The 13086-nt window shown below is 44.2% G+C and overlaps 1 protein-coding gene across 1 annotated transcript in view; it reads right to left on the bottom strand.

Moving 5' to 3' along the window:
* Nucleotides 1-13086, bottom strand: part of ncor2 (nuclear receptor corepressor 2) — a 278572-nt gene that overhangs the window by 249105 nt on the left and 16381 nt on the right. The gene's annotated exons all lie outside the window — the stretch shown is intronic.

Below are 13086 nucleotides of genomic sequence, written 5' to 3' on the forward strand. Positions count from 1 at the left end.
TGGGACCATTTGGATCTGATCGGAGAATATTTGCCAGATCGTTGGCTGCAGTTGAGAACAGTTTCTGCCGCCAGATTTCTCTAGTCACCATGATGGGAATACACGCTGTTAAACATTTCCATGAAAAATATCTCCATTTATGGAAAGAAAAACTAATTGTAACCATCTGGTTCAAATCATCCCAAGAACAGTGCAGGAGCTGCACATGGAGGAGAGGTTTTGTTCAAACCATAAAACAGGAAACCTCATATTTGGTAATTATCACAGGAGACTACATTAAAACACTAAAAGCTGAGGATTATATCACTCTGATTCTTGTGTGCTCTCACTGTCCTGATAGCTTCTCAAAAAAGGAAATCACTCCTTGTGGGGCCTCAGCTAATTATAATACATATCAATGATTTGAATGAAGGGACCGAATGTACGGTAGCTAAATTTGCCATCGGCATCAAGGTAAGCTGGATAGTAAGTTGTCAAGAGGAGATGGAGTATTTGCCAAAGAGTATAGACAGGCTAAGTAAGTGAGTGGGGAAAAACTTGGCAGATCGAGTATAACGTGGGTAAATGTGAAGTTGTGCACTTTGGCAGGAAGAGTAGAAAAGCAGCACGTTATTTAAATGGAGAGAGATTACAGAACTCTGAGGTACAGAGGGAACTGGGTGTCCCGGTACATGAACCACATTGTGTTAGTGTGCAGGTACAGCAAGTAATTAGGAAGGCAAGTGGCATGTTGTTGTTTATTGCAAGGGGAGTGGAATATAAAAGTCAGGATGTTTTACTGCAGCTGTACAGGACCATGGTGAGACCACATCTGGAATACTGTGTACAGTTTTAACCTCATTTGAAAAAGGATATAACTGCACTAGAAGCAGTTCAGAGAAGGTTCAGTCAACTCATTCCTGGGATGAGGGGCTTATCCGATGAGGAAAGGCTGAGCAGGTTGGTCCTATACCCATTGGAGTTTAGAAGAATGAGAGGTGATCTTATTGAAAGATATAGGGCGGGATTTTCTGGTCCCACCAGTGACGGGCTTTGTCACGGGTCACCACTCTCCAAATTTTCCCATCTCACTGCAACGAAAATCCCAACCATAAGATCACTGAGGGGACTTGACAGGGTAGAAACCTGGAGGGTGTTTATTCTTGTGGGGAGACTAGAACTCAGGGACACAGTTCAAGAATAATGGATCTCCCATTTAAGATGCAGATGAAGAGAGATATTTTCTCTCATAGGGTTGTTAGTCTGTGGAATTCTCTTCCCCAGAGAGCAGTTCAGGCTAAGACATTGAATATGTTTAAGGCTGAGTGAGATAGATTTTTGATAGACAAGGGAGTCAAGTGTTATGGGGGGCAGACAGGAGTGGAATTGAGACCACAACCAGATCAGCCATGATCTTAATGAATGACGGAGCAGGCTCAGAGAGCTGAATCGCCTACTCTTGCTCCTAAGTCCTATGTTCCTAAGTCCTGCATTGTCAATGCAACGTATTCTCCCAGGAAAAGCAGCTCCATGTCCCCGACTCTTCCCCATTCGATCCTTTACTCTTTCCCACTGGTACAGTGCATATCTGGGTTCAATTGGTTTAGTCATTCATCACCAATCAACCTGAACACATCAAGCACCACTGAACCTCACTTCCTTCTGTCAGAACTTCTCACTATTCTAGAACCATCCTGGAGTGCAAAGATAAACACCAGCTTCTAATCTCCACTGCCAGCCATCTCCTTAAACATCTCTCTCTACCCCCTCCACCCTAACCTCCAACAATACAGTGTACTGATGGGCTTCCAGCTCTCTAAAGCTGCGACAATCCAATTCAGCTGCTTCTTACAGAGCTCAGCAGGGCAGATGCAGGAAAGACGTTTCCCCTGGCTGGGGGGGGCGGTTCTAGAACCAGGGGACACAGTCTCAGAATAAGAGGTAAGGCATTTAGGACTGAGATGAAGAGAGTGGTGAATCTTCAGAATTCTCTACCCCAGAGAGAATGGAAGTTCAATCATTGAGTATATTCAAGACAGAGATCGATAGATTTCTAGGTATTAAAGATGTCCAGGCATATGGGGATAGTGCAGGAAATGCCTAATGCAGATGATTAGCCATGATTTAGATGAATGATGGAGCAGGCTTGAGGGGCTGAATGGCCTACTCCTGCTCCTATTTCCTATGTTCCCTTCACCTGTCCACCAAACCCCTTTCCCTTCCTTAACCTCTTTGACCAAGATTCTGGTCACCTCTCCTAATATCTCCTTCTCTGGCTGGCTGTAAATGTTAGTCAGGTTACGTCTCTGTGAAGCATCTTTGCATGTTTTTCCACTTCAAAGATTCTTCTGTTCTGTTAAATGAGGGGGAAACACGAGTGCAGCAGAAACATTAGGATGGACCAGTCAGGCTGAATGGCCTGTTTCTGTGCTGTACATTTGATTCCATTTATAAAGGCAAGTTGGTGTCTTTGATAAAAAGTCAACAGTTACTCCTTGTCTTTCTGTGTAATGTTCCCTGTGTCCTGCTCTGTCATGCAGCAGAATGCTAATAAAAGCTGAGTGTTTACTGTAATGCTGCTAGCCAAGGATGGACACTGAACCCCACTGTTATCCTGTTACAACTTGCATGGATACAGCATCTTTAACATAGAAAACAGCCCCCAGATGCTTCACAGGAACACAACAAAGAATGGACACTGAATAACAGGAGATACGAGAAGAGCCGATTAATAGCTTGATCAAAAAGACAGGTTAAGTAGTGTCTTAAAGCACAAAGACAGGTAGCGAGAGAATATAAAATGGGGAAATGTGAGGTTTGGAGGAAGAATAGAAAAACAGAATTGTTTTTAAATGTCAAGAAACTATTTATTATTGGTGTTCAGAGGAATTTGGGTGTCCAAGTACACAAAGAACAAAGAGTTCACAAGCAATTAGGAAGGAGATGGTATTTTAGTGCAAGGGGATTGGAGGACAAGAATGGCAAAGTTTTGCTTCAACTATATCAGGTTTCAGTAAGACCACACCTGGAGAACTGTCTCCAGGTTTATGGGCCAGAATTTTATGCTCCCCGCCGGCGGGTTTTTAAATGGTCGGGGGGTGAGGAGTGTGAAATTGAAGGGACAGAGTTCCCCGCAGGTTGCCGCCCACCCTGACCACACAGCGATTTTATGCGGGAGGGCAGGCAAGGCCTCAAAGGGGAAGCTCACCATTGCCCCAAGTGGCAGCAGGTGGGACTTCAGCCCCTCACTTGGGAGGAAGTCCTGCCTTAAGAGAGCAGCCTGCCAATCTGATTGGCCAGCAGCTGTCCGGTCCCTGCAATGCACTGGACAGAAGAAGTAGTTCAGAAGCTTGTCAGAGCCTAAGCCCAGGGAGTGAGGGCCCAGGTATATTCAAGGGGTCCCAGGGCAGTGGGGGTAGGGAAGCCCTGGCCGGGGGGGGAGGGGGGAGGTGCAAGGGGGCAATTGGGGTCTTGGAGAGAGCCCGGAGATAGAGAGGAATGTCCAGAGGCCACCGGACCTTAAGGGGGTTGCCCGACTTCCAAAGGGAGTTTCTGCTGGAGGGGGAACCATCCCCCACCACTTTCCCACCCAATATGTAACTTTGTTCTTTTTCAGCCTCCCATCCACCCCCCGCCAGCTCAATCCTCTTGCCAGTCTAAAAATTCAGGCTGGGCAAGAAAAGGGGCTCAAGTTTTTTTTATTCATTCATGGGACGTGGGCATCACTGGCTAGGCCAGCATTTAAGTGGTCCGCTTGATTGGCACCCCATCCACAAACAGTGACTCCCTCCACCACCGACACACAGTAGCAGCAGTGTGTACCATCTATAGGATGCACTGCAGGAATTCACCAAGGCTCCTCTGACAGCACCTTCCAAACCCCGACCACTACCATCTAGAAGGACAAGGGCAGCAGATAGATGGGAACACCACCACCTGGAAGTTCCCCTTCAAATCACTCACCATCCTGACTTGGAAATATATCACCGTTCCTTCAATGCCACTGGGTCACAATCCTGGAACTCCCTCCCTAACAGCACTGTGGGTGTACCTACACCACATGGACTGCAGCGGCTCAAGAAAGCAGCTCACCACCACCTTCTCAAGGGCAACTAGGGATGGGCAATAAATGCTGACCCAGCCAGCGAAGCCCACATCCCGTGAATGAATAAAAAAAACTTAAGGCCTATTTCCTGCCCAGCCTCAATTTTTAGACTGGGTGAGAGCATTGAGCTGGGGGGTGGCAGGAGAATGAAAAAGAACAAAGTGATGTCTTGGGCGGGAAAGGGAGAGGTCCCCCTCCATCAGAAACCCCTTCTGTAGTCGGGCACCCCTCTTAAAGGTCCAGTGGCCTCTGGACATCCCCCCCCCACCCCCCGGCCTCTCCCACAATCTCCCGCTTTGCAGCCCCCCCCCCCCCCCAACCCCCAAGGTCTTCCCTATCCTCCCCGCCCTGGGATCCATTGAACTTGCCCCTTGATACTCCCCGAGCTTGGGCTCCGACATTCTCCTTAACTTCCTCTTTTGTCCACTGCAGCGCTGTCATTACAGGGACTGGAGTGTTGCCAGTCAATCAGCTCTCTAAGGCAGGACTTCCCCCTGAGTGAGGGTCCGCCATCTGAAAAACTCAGGCTATGCAGGGACTGACTTGCCTTTGAAAGATATAAAAGAAAATTCACTAGATTGATTCATGGGATGAGAGCTTTTCTATGAGGGAAGATTGAATAGTGGGGCCAATATTCTCTGCAATTGAAAAGAACGAGAGCTGATCTCACTGAAACGCAAATTCTTCGAGAACCTGACAGGGTTGATGCTGCGAGGTCTTTCCCCCTGGATGGGGCATCTAGAATCAGGAGTCATCACAGGACAAGGGGGCAATCATTCAGGGCTGAGATGAGGGGAAATTTCTTCACTCACAGGATTGTGAATCTTTGGAATTCACGACCAAAGGGTTGCAGATACTCCATCATTGAGTATATTCATGGTTAAGATATTTTTTGGATACTGAAGGGATGGACAGGAGGGATATGGGGAGCGGGTAGAAAGTGGGATTGATGTAGAAGATCAGAATGATTGTATTGAATAGCGAGAGGCAGGCTCAGACCATTTTGCTGATTCCTGCTCTATTTCGTATTCCACAAAGGCTCAAGGAGGGAATCCCGGAGCAAGGCTCAGTGAGAGCATTAGCACAAGAGGCTAAAATTGCAGGGGAGAGGGTTGTAGGGTTGGAGAAGGTTACCAGCAATGGGAGAGGTGAGGAGGCAAAGGAAATTAAATTTGTGAGCTAACTATTTCTAATGTAGGTGAATATCATCACTCACACTGTGCAGGTTAAGGCCTGTGTTTCAAACGCTAATATCTAAATATGCACAGCCAATCTCAAAGTGAAATTAAAAACAAAAAACTACTGCGGATGCTGGAAATCCAAAACAAAAACAGAATTACCTGGAAAAACTCAGCAGGTTGAAGGGTCATGAGGACTCGAAACGTCGACTCTTTTCTTCTCCGCCGATGCTGCCAGACCTGCTGAGTTTTTCCAGGTAATTCTGTTTTTGTCAAAGTGAAATTGTTGGATGCATGGGCATTGAATAATTCTCACCTTCCAAGCAGTATTCTCAGATTTGTTTAACATCTTTATTTCTACAGGGAGGATATATTGGCTTTGGAGAAGAATTTTGGAAAGTTACAACCAATGCATTCACTATCTCTGCAGCCATTTCTTTAAGATCCTAGGATGCAGGCCATCAGCTCCAGGAGATTTGTCAGCCTTTAGTCCCATTAGTTTTCCCAGTACTTTCTCTCTAGTGATTGTGATTTTTTTTAAGTTCCTCCCTCCCTTTTGCCTGATTTTCTACTATTCTTGGGATGCCTTTTGTGTCTTGTACTGTGAAGACGGATACAAAATACTAGTTCAAACTCTCTATCATATCCTCTTCTCCCCATTATTAATTCCCCAGTCTTATCCTTGAATGGATCAATATTTATTTTAGCTTCTCTCTTCTTTCTTATGTACTTGTAGGAACTTTTACTGTCCGTTTTTCTATTTCTTGCTAGTTTACTCTCATATTATAGTTTCTCCCTTTTTTAATCATTTTTTGCTGGTTTCTAAAATTTTCCCAATCTCTGGCCTATCACTGATCCTCACAGCTTTGTACACCTTTTCTTTCAATTTGATACCATCCTTAACTTCCTTTGTTAGCCATGGATGGTGCATCCTCCTTGTAGAGCCTTTTTTTCTCAATGGAATATATATTTTAGTCGTTTGCTAGTACAGAACTCAAGTATTGCTAAAATAAAAGATAGTTTTTGTCAAAGCTTTTCATCTTGCACTCATCAGGACAATTCACAAGAAAATACCAATATCAGGGGAAACAACATTTTCATATATTTGAAGAAAGTGCTGATTGATTGGCAAGTGGACTCTGATTGGTAGAGGCCTTGCCATGGATAATGCACCAGTTGGTGGTGACTGACAGTTAACTGCCGAGCACTGTTTGAAATTTAAATCAGGCAGCTTGACTCTAATTGGTCAAGGCCCTGAGGACTCAACCAGTGAATGGCTGTCACTTGTTTAGCGGAAACAGGTGCAATGTGTATACATGTTTTTTCTGTCTGCAAAGAACAGGGCCCTGTGTATTAATATATATAGCTTCCAGTACATGTAAATGCGCCACACTGTAAACCCGGCTACTTCGTTCACTGCAAATTATTTAGATGAAGTTGTCCAAACGCATCTAATGTTGGACACTGTGTTTTGAGTTTTGCAAGCACAGACTGGCTGAGTACAGTCCGTACCTTGCTCGTTGCGAACAGCAGTTGGGACATGCTGTTTGATAAGATCCACCAGTCTTTGGGATGTACAGCCTACATACCTAGCATCACACTGGCACTGAAACTCATATACCACATTATTCATTTGTGTGATAGGCAGAACATATTTTTGGCTTTACATACAGTAGAAATTGTTGTTTTCCCTTTATATTGGTATTCTGTATTGCAAAGTGTCCTGATGAGTGCAAGATGAAAAGCTTTGACATGTCTCTTTTTTCAGCAATACACAGGAATTAGTTTAAGTTAATTAAGGAAGTAATTAAGTTAACTAAATAACATAAGTAACAATGGCTAGATAGGTGTTGTGTTGCAACTGTGGAATGTGGGAGCTTTTCAAACAGTGTAAGTAACTAGAGGAATTCAAGATCAGGATTATTGATCTGGAAGCCTAACTGCAGACACGGCGCAACATAAGGGAGGGGGTGAAATACCTGGACACTTTGTTCCAGGAGATGATCATGCCTCTTACAATAAGGTCGTCTGTTTTGGTCAGGAGTGACGGACAGTAGGATGTGACCGTGAGTGAGGCAGGTAAGGAGAAGGAGCAGACAGGGCTGGAGGAGCCTCAGACTTTGCAATTGTCAAACAGGTTTGAGGTGTTCACAACCTGTGTGGACGAAAATGAGGTCTACAAGGTGGATGAGCAGACTGCCCATGGCACTGTGGTACAGGAAGACATTCGAGCAGGGGGAGCAAAAACAATGTAGTGGTAGTTGGGGACAGTATAGTGAGGAGGATTGACACTGTTCTCTGCAGCAAAGAGTTAGTGTCCAAACAGCTTTGCTGCCTGCCCGGTGCCAGGGTTTGGGACATCTGCTCAGGGCTGGAGAGGAACTTGCAGTGGAGGAGGGAAATCCAGTTGTCATGGTCCATGTAGGTACCAATGACATAGGCAGGACAAGGAAAGAGGTTCTGCATAGTCAGTATGAGGAGCTAGGTACCAAATTAAGAAGCAGAACCTCAAAGTTAATAATCTCTGGATTTTACCTAAGCCATATGCAAATTGGCATAGGGCAAATAAGATTAGAGTGATGAATGCTTGGCTCAAAGATTGGTGTGGAAGAAGTGGTTTCCAGTTCATGGGGCACTGGCATCAGTACTGGGGAAAGTGGGATTGGGACAGTGTACACCTGAACCATGCTGGGACCAGTGTTCTTGCAAACTGCATAACTAGATAAGTAGAAAGGGTTTAGAAAGCAGAAGGATAGGAAGTTAGGAAAAGGTGGAGGGGTGGCTCTGTTAATTAAAGTTGACATTAACACAATAGAGAGGGAAGGTCTCAGTTCAGAAAACCAGGTTATAGAAGCGGTTCAGGTAGAGCTGAGGAATGATAGAAGTCACCAGTGGGGGAAGTCACCAGTGGGAGTGGCATACAGGCCCCATAACAGTAATCACATGGTAGGACAGGGTATCAAAGAAGAAATAGTGGGAGCTTGCCAGAAAGGTACAGCGATTAATTTTAATCTACCTATAGAGTGGAACAACCAGGTGGGTAAAGATAGCATATATGAGGAATTCATAGAATGTTTTTGGGATAATTTCTTAGATCAGCACACTTTGAAACCAACCTGGTATTGTGCAATGGGTTAGGATAAATTAATGACCTCAAGGTGAAGGCTCCCCTAGGTAACAGTGATCATAAAATGATTGGATTTTACATTCAGTTTGAGGGAGAGAAGAGTGGGTCTAAGACCAGTATTTCAAACTTAAATAAGGGCAATTACAAGGACATGAAAGCAGAGCTAGCGAAAGCGAACTGGCAATTTAGGTTAAAGGATAGGTCCATAGAGATGCAGTGACAGACATTTCAGGGGAGTTTTCAGAATACATTGAATAAACACATTCCAATAAGAAAGAAAAATTTCAAGGGGAGAATCCATGTTAAATGTAGCATCAAACTTTAACAAAAAGCATATAATTATGCAAAGATGGCTAGCAGGTCAGAACTTTGGACAGAATATAAAAAACAGCAAAGAATGACTAAATGATTAATGAGGAGGGAAAAATTAGAGTATAAGAGAAAGCTAACTACAAATATAAAGAGATTTCATTTTATTCATTCACGGGGTTTGCGCTTTGCTGACTGGGCCCAGCATTTATTGACCATCCCTAGTTGCCTTTGAGAAGGCGGTTGTGAGCTGCTTTCTTGAACCGCTGCAGTCCATGTGGTGTAGGTACACCCACAGTGCTGTTAGGGAGGGAATTCCAGGATTTTCCAGCAATAGTGAAGGAACGGCGATATATTTCCAAGTCAGGATGGTGCGTGACTTGGAGGGGAACTTCCAGGTGGTGATGTTCCCATGTGTCTGCTGCCCTTGCCCTTCTAGATGATATTGGTTGTGGATTTGGAAGATGCTATCGAAGGAGCCTTGAAAAGTTTCTGCAGTGCATCTTGGAGATGGTAAGAGAGAGTGCATCTGTGAATTGATAATGGAAAGTAGGGAGATGGTGGACGAATTAAACAGGTATTTTGCTTCGGTCTTCACTATAGGGGATACAAGTAACATCCCAGAAATAGCTGTAAATCAGGAAATGGAAGGGAGGGAGGAACTCTGGAAAACTACAATCACAAGGGAAGTGGTGTTAAGCAAACTGTTGGAGCTGTGGGTTGACAGATCCCCAGATCTGGATGGAATTCATCCTAACGTCTTGAAAGAAGTGGCTAGTGAGATAGTTGATGTATTGATTTAAATTTTCCAAAATTCCCTAGTTTTGGGAATGGTTCCATTAGATTGGAAAATAGCAAATGTAACTCCTTTATTCAAAAAAAGGAGAGAGACAGAAAGCAGGAAACTACAGGCCAGTTAGCCTAACATCTGTCATAGGCAAAATATTAGAAGCTACTATTAAAAACGTTATAGCAGGGCACTTAGTAAAATTCAAGGTAACCAGGCACAGTCAGCATGGCTTTGAGAAAGGGAAATCATATTTAACCAATATATTGGAGTTCTTTGAAGAAGTAACAGGTGCTGTAGATAAAGGGAAATGGGTGGATGTACTGTACTTAGATTTTCAGAAGGTAAGGTGCCACATCAAAGGTTATTGTGGAAAATAAAAACTCATGGTGTAGGGAGTAGCATGGATAGAAGATTGGCTCGCTCACAGAAAAGAGAGAATAAGAATAAATGGCTAATTTTCTGGCCGGCAGGATGTGACGAGCGGTGTGCCACAGGGATCAGTGCTGGGGCCTCAAATCTATAATTTATATAAATTACTTGGATGAAGGGACCGAAGGAACGGTTGCTAAATTTGCTGATGACACAAAGATCGGTTGGAAAGTAAGTTGTGAAGAGGACATAGGGAGGCTACAAAAGTATATAGATAGGTAAGGTGAGTGGGCAAAGATCTGGAAAATGGAGTATAATGTCGGAAAATGTGAGGTTGTCCATTTTGGCAGGAAGAATAAAAAATAATGGTGAGAGACTGCAGAGCTCTGAGCTGCAGAAGGATCTGGGTGTCCTGGTGCATGAAGCACAAAAGATTAGTATGCAGGTACAGCAGGTAATTAGGAAAGCTAATAGTGTTATCATTCATTGTGAGGGGAATTGATTACAAAAGTAGGGAGGTTATGCTTCAATTGTACATGGCATTGGTGGGACTACATCTGGAGTGCTGTGTACAGTATTGGTCTCCTTATTTAAGGAAGGATGTAAATGCATTGGAAGCAGTTCAGAAAAGGTTTACTAGACTAATCCCTGGAATGGGCAGGTCGTCTATTGAGGAAAGATTGGACAGGCTGGGCTTGTATCCACTGGAGTTTAGAAGAATAAGAGGCAACTTGATTGACACCTTTAAGATCCTGAGGGGGTCTTGACAGGGTGGATGTGGAGAGGATGTGGGAGAATCTAGAGCTCGGGGTCACTGTTTAAAAATAAGGGGTTGCTCATTTAAAACGGAGATGAGGAAAGTTTTTTTCTCCCAGAGGGTTGTTAGACTTTGGAATTTTCTTCCTCAAAAGGTGATTGAGGCAGAGCCGTTGAATATCTTTAAGGCTGAGGTAGATAGATTTTTGATAGGCAAGGGGGTGAAAGGCTATCGAGGGTAGGCAGGAATGCAAGGTTAAAATCGGATCAGCGATAATCTTATTGAATGGTGGAGCAGGCTTGGGGGGCGCGAGTGGTCTACTCCTGTTCCTAATTCGTGTGTTCGTATGAATTGAAACCTATCTCTTCCACAGCAGTTCCGCCCTAACAGCACTGTGGGTGTACCTACACCACATGGACTGCAGCGGTTCAAGGCGGCAGCTCACCACCACCTTCTCAAGGGCAACTAGGGATGAGCAATAAATACTGGCCCAGCCGGTGAAGCCCAACCCATGAAAAGAATAAAAAAAAGTCTTTGAGCCACGCATTCAACTCTGATCTTACCGACCTGCTGAAAATCTAACTCAAAGCTCTGCACAGAATGTTCTAAATCATAAGAGTTTACAGCACCGACACAGGCCACTCAACCCAAATAATCCCTGCTATAACATAAGCAAAATACTGCGGATGCTGGAAATCTGAAATAAAAACAGAAAATGCTGCAAAGACTCAGCTGGCCTGGCAACGTCTGGACAGAGAAACAGAGTTAATGTTGTGAGTCCGTGTAACTCTTCTTCAGAGCCAGAAGAAGTCACACGGACTCATAACATTAACATTAACTCTGTTTCTCTGTCCAGATGCTGCCAGGCCGGCTGAGTTTTTCCAGCATTTTCTGTTTTTAACCCATGCTGGTGTCTATACCCCACACAGGCCTCTTCCCCTCTACTTCATCCCACCATACGAGCATTGCCATGTATTCCTTTCTGCTGGAAATGTTATTACTCGAATAGTAATGAATAACATTTTAAGAGTAAAAGGATAGTAAGGGACACAATTGGTCAGAGTGGTCGTCTATGTGTGGAGCCTCACGAGATGGGGGAGATCTTAAACAGTTTTTTTTGCATCTGTATTTACTCAGGAAACTGGCGTAGTGTAAAAGGAAGGAAGGGAAACAAGCAGTAGTTTCATGGAACATATAGAGATTAAAGAGGAGGAGGTGTTTGCTGCCTTACAGCGAATAAAGGTAGATAAATCCCCCGGGCCTGACATGATATTCCCTCGGACCTTGAGGGAGACTAGTGTAGAAATTGCAGGGGCCCTGGCAGAAATATTTAAAATGTCCTTAGCCACGGGTGAGGTGCCGGAGGATTGGAGGGTAGTTCATGTTGTTCCGTTGTTTAAAAAAGGCTCCAAAAGTAAACCAGGTAATTACAGGCCAGTGAGCCTGACGTCAGTAGTAGGTAAATTATTGGAAGGTGTTCTGAGAGATTGGATATACAATTATTTGGACAGCCAAGGGCTGATTAAGGATAGTCAGCATGGCTTTGTGCATGGTAGGTCATGTTTAACGAACCTTGTAGAGTTTTTCGAGGAGGTTACCAAGAAAGTAGATGAAGGAAAGGCTGTGGATGTTGTCTACATGGACTTTAGTAAGGCCTTTGACAAGGTCCCACATGGGAGGTTAGTTCAGAAGGTTCAGACACTTGGTATCCATGGAGAGGTTGTAAACTGGATTTGAAATTGACTGTGTGGGAGAAGACAGAGTGTGGTAGTGGATGATTGCTTCTCAGACTGGAGGTCTGTGACTAGTGGTGTGCCTCAGGGATCTGTACTGGGACCATTGTTGTTTGTTGTCTATATCAATGATTTGGATGATAATGTGGTGAATTGGAACAGCAAGTTTGCTGATGACACTAAGATTGGAGGCGTTGTGGACAGCGAGGAAGGCTTTCAAAGCTTGCAGAGAGATCTGGACCAACTGGAAAAATGGGCCAGAAAATGGCAGATGGAATTTAATGCAGAAAAGTGCGAGGTGTTACATTTTGGAAGGTCAAACCAAGGTAGGACATACACAGTAAATGGTAGGGCACTGAGGAGTGCGGAGGAACAAAGGGATCTGGGAGTTCAGATACATAATTCCCTGAAAGTGGCGTCACAGGTAGACAAGGTTGTAAAGAAAGCTTTTGGCATACTGGCCTTCATAAATCAAAGTATTGAGTATAGGAGTTGGGATGTTATGATGAGGTTGTATAAGACATTGGTGAGGCCAACTTTGGAGTATTGTGTGCAGTTCTGGTCGCCTAACTACAGGAAGGATATCAGTAAGATTGAGAGAGTGCAGAGAAGATTTACTAGGATGTTGCCGGGTCTTAAGGAGTTGAGTTACAGGGAAAGATTAAACAGGTTAGGACTTTATTCCTTGGAGCGTAGAAGAATGAGGGGAGATTTGATAGAAGTTTACTAAATTATGAGG

The sequence above is a fragment of the Cetorhinus maximus genome, chromosome 12, assembly GCF_964194155.1.
Source record: "Cetorhinus maximus chromosome 12, sCetMax3.hap1.1, whole genome shotgun sequence".
Taxonomy (NCBI): Eukaryota; Metazoa; Chordata; class Chondrichthyes; order Lamniformes; family Cetorhinidae; genus Cetorhinus; species Cetorhinus maximus.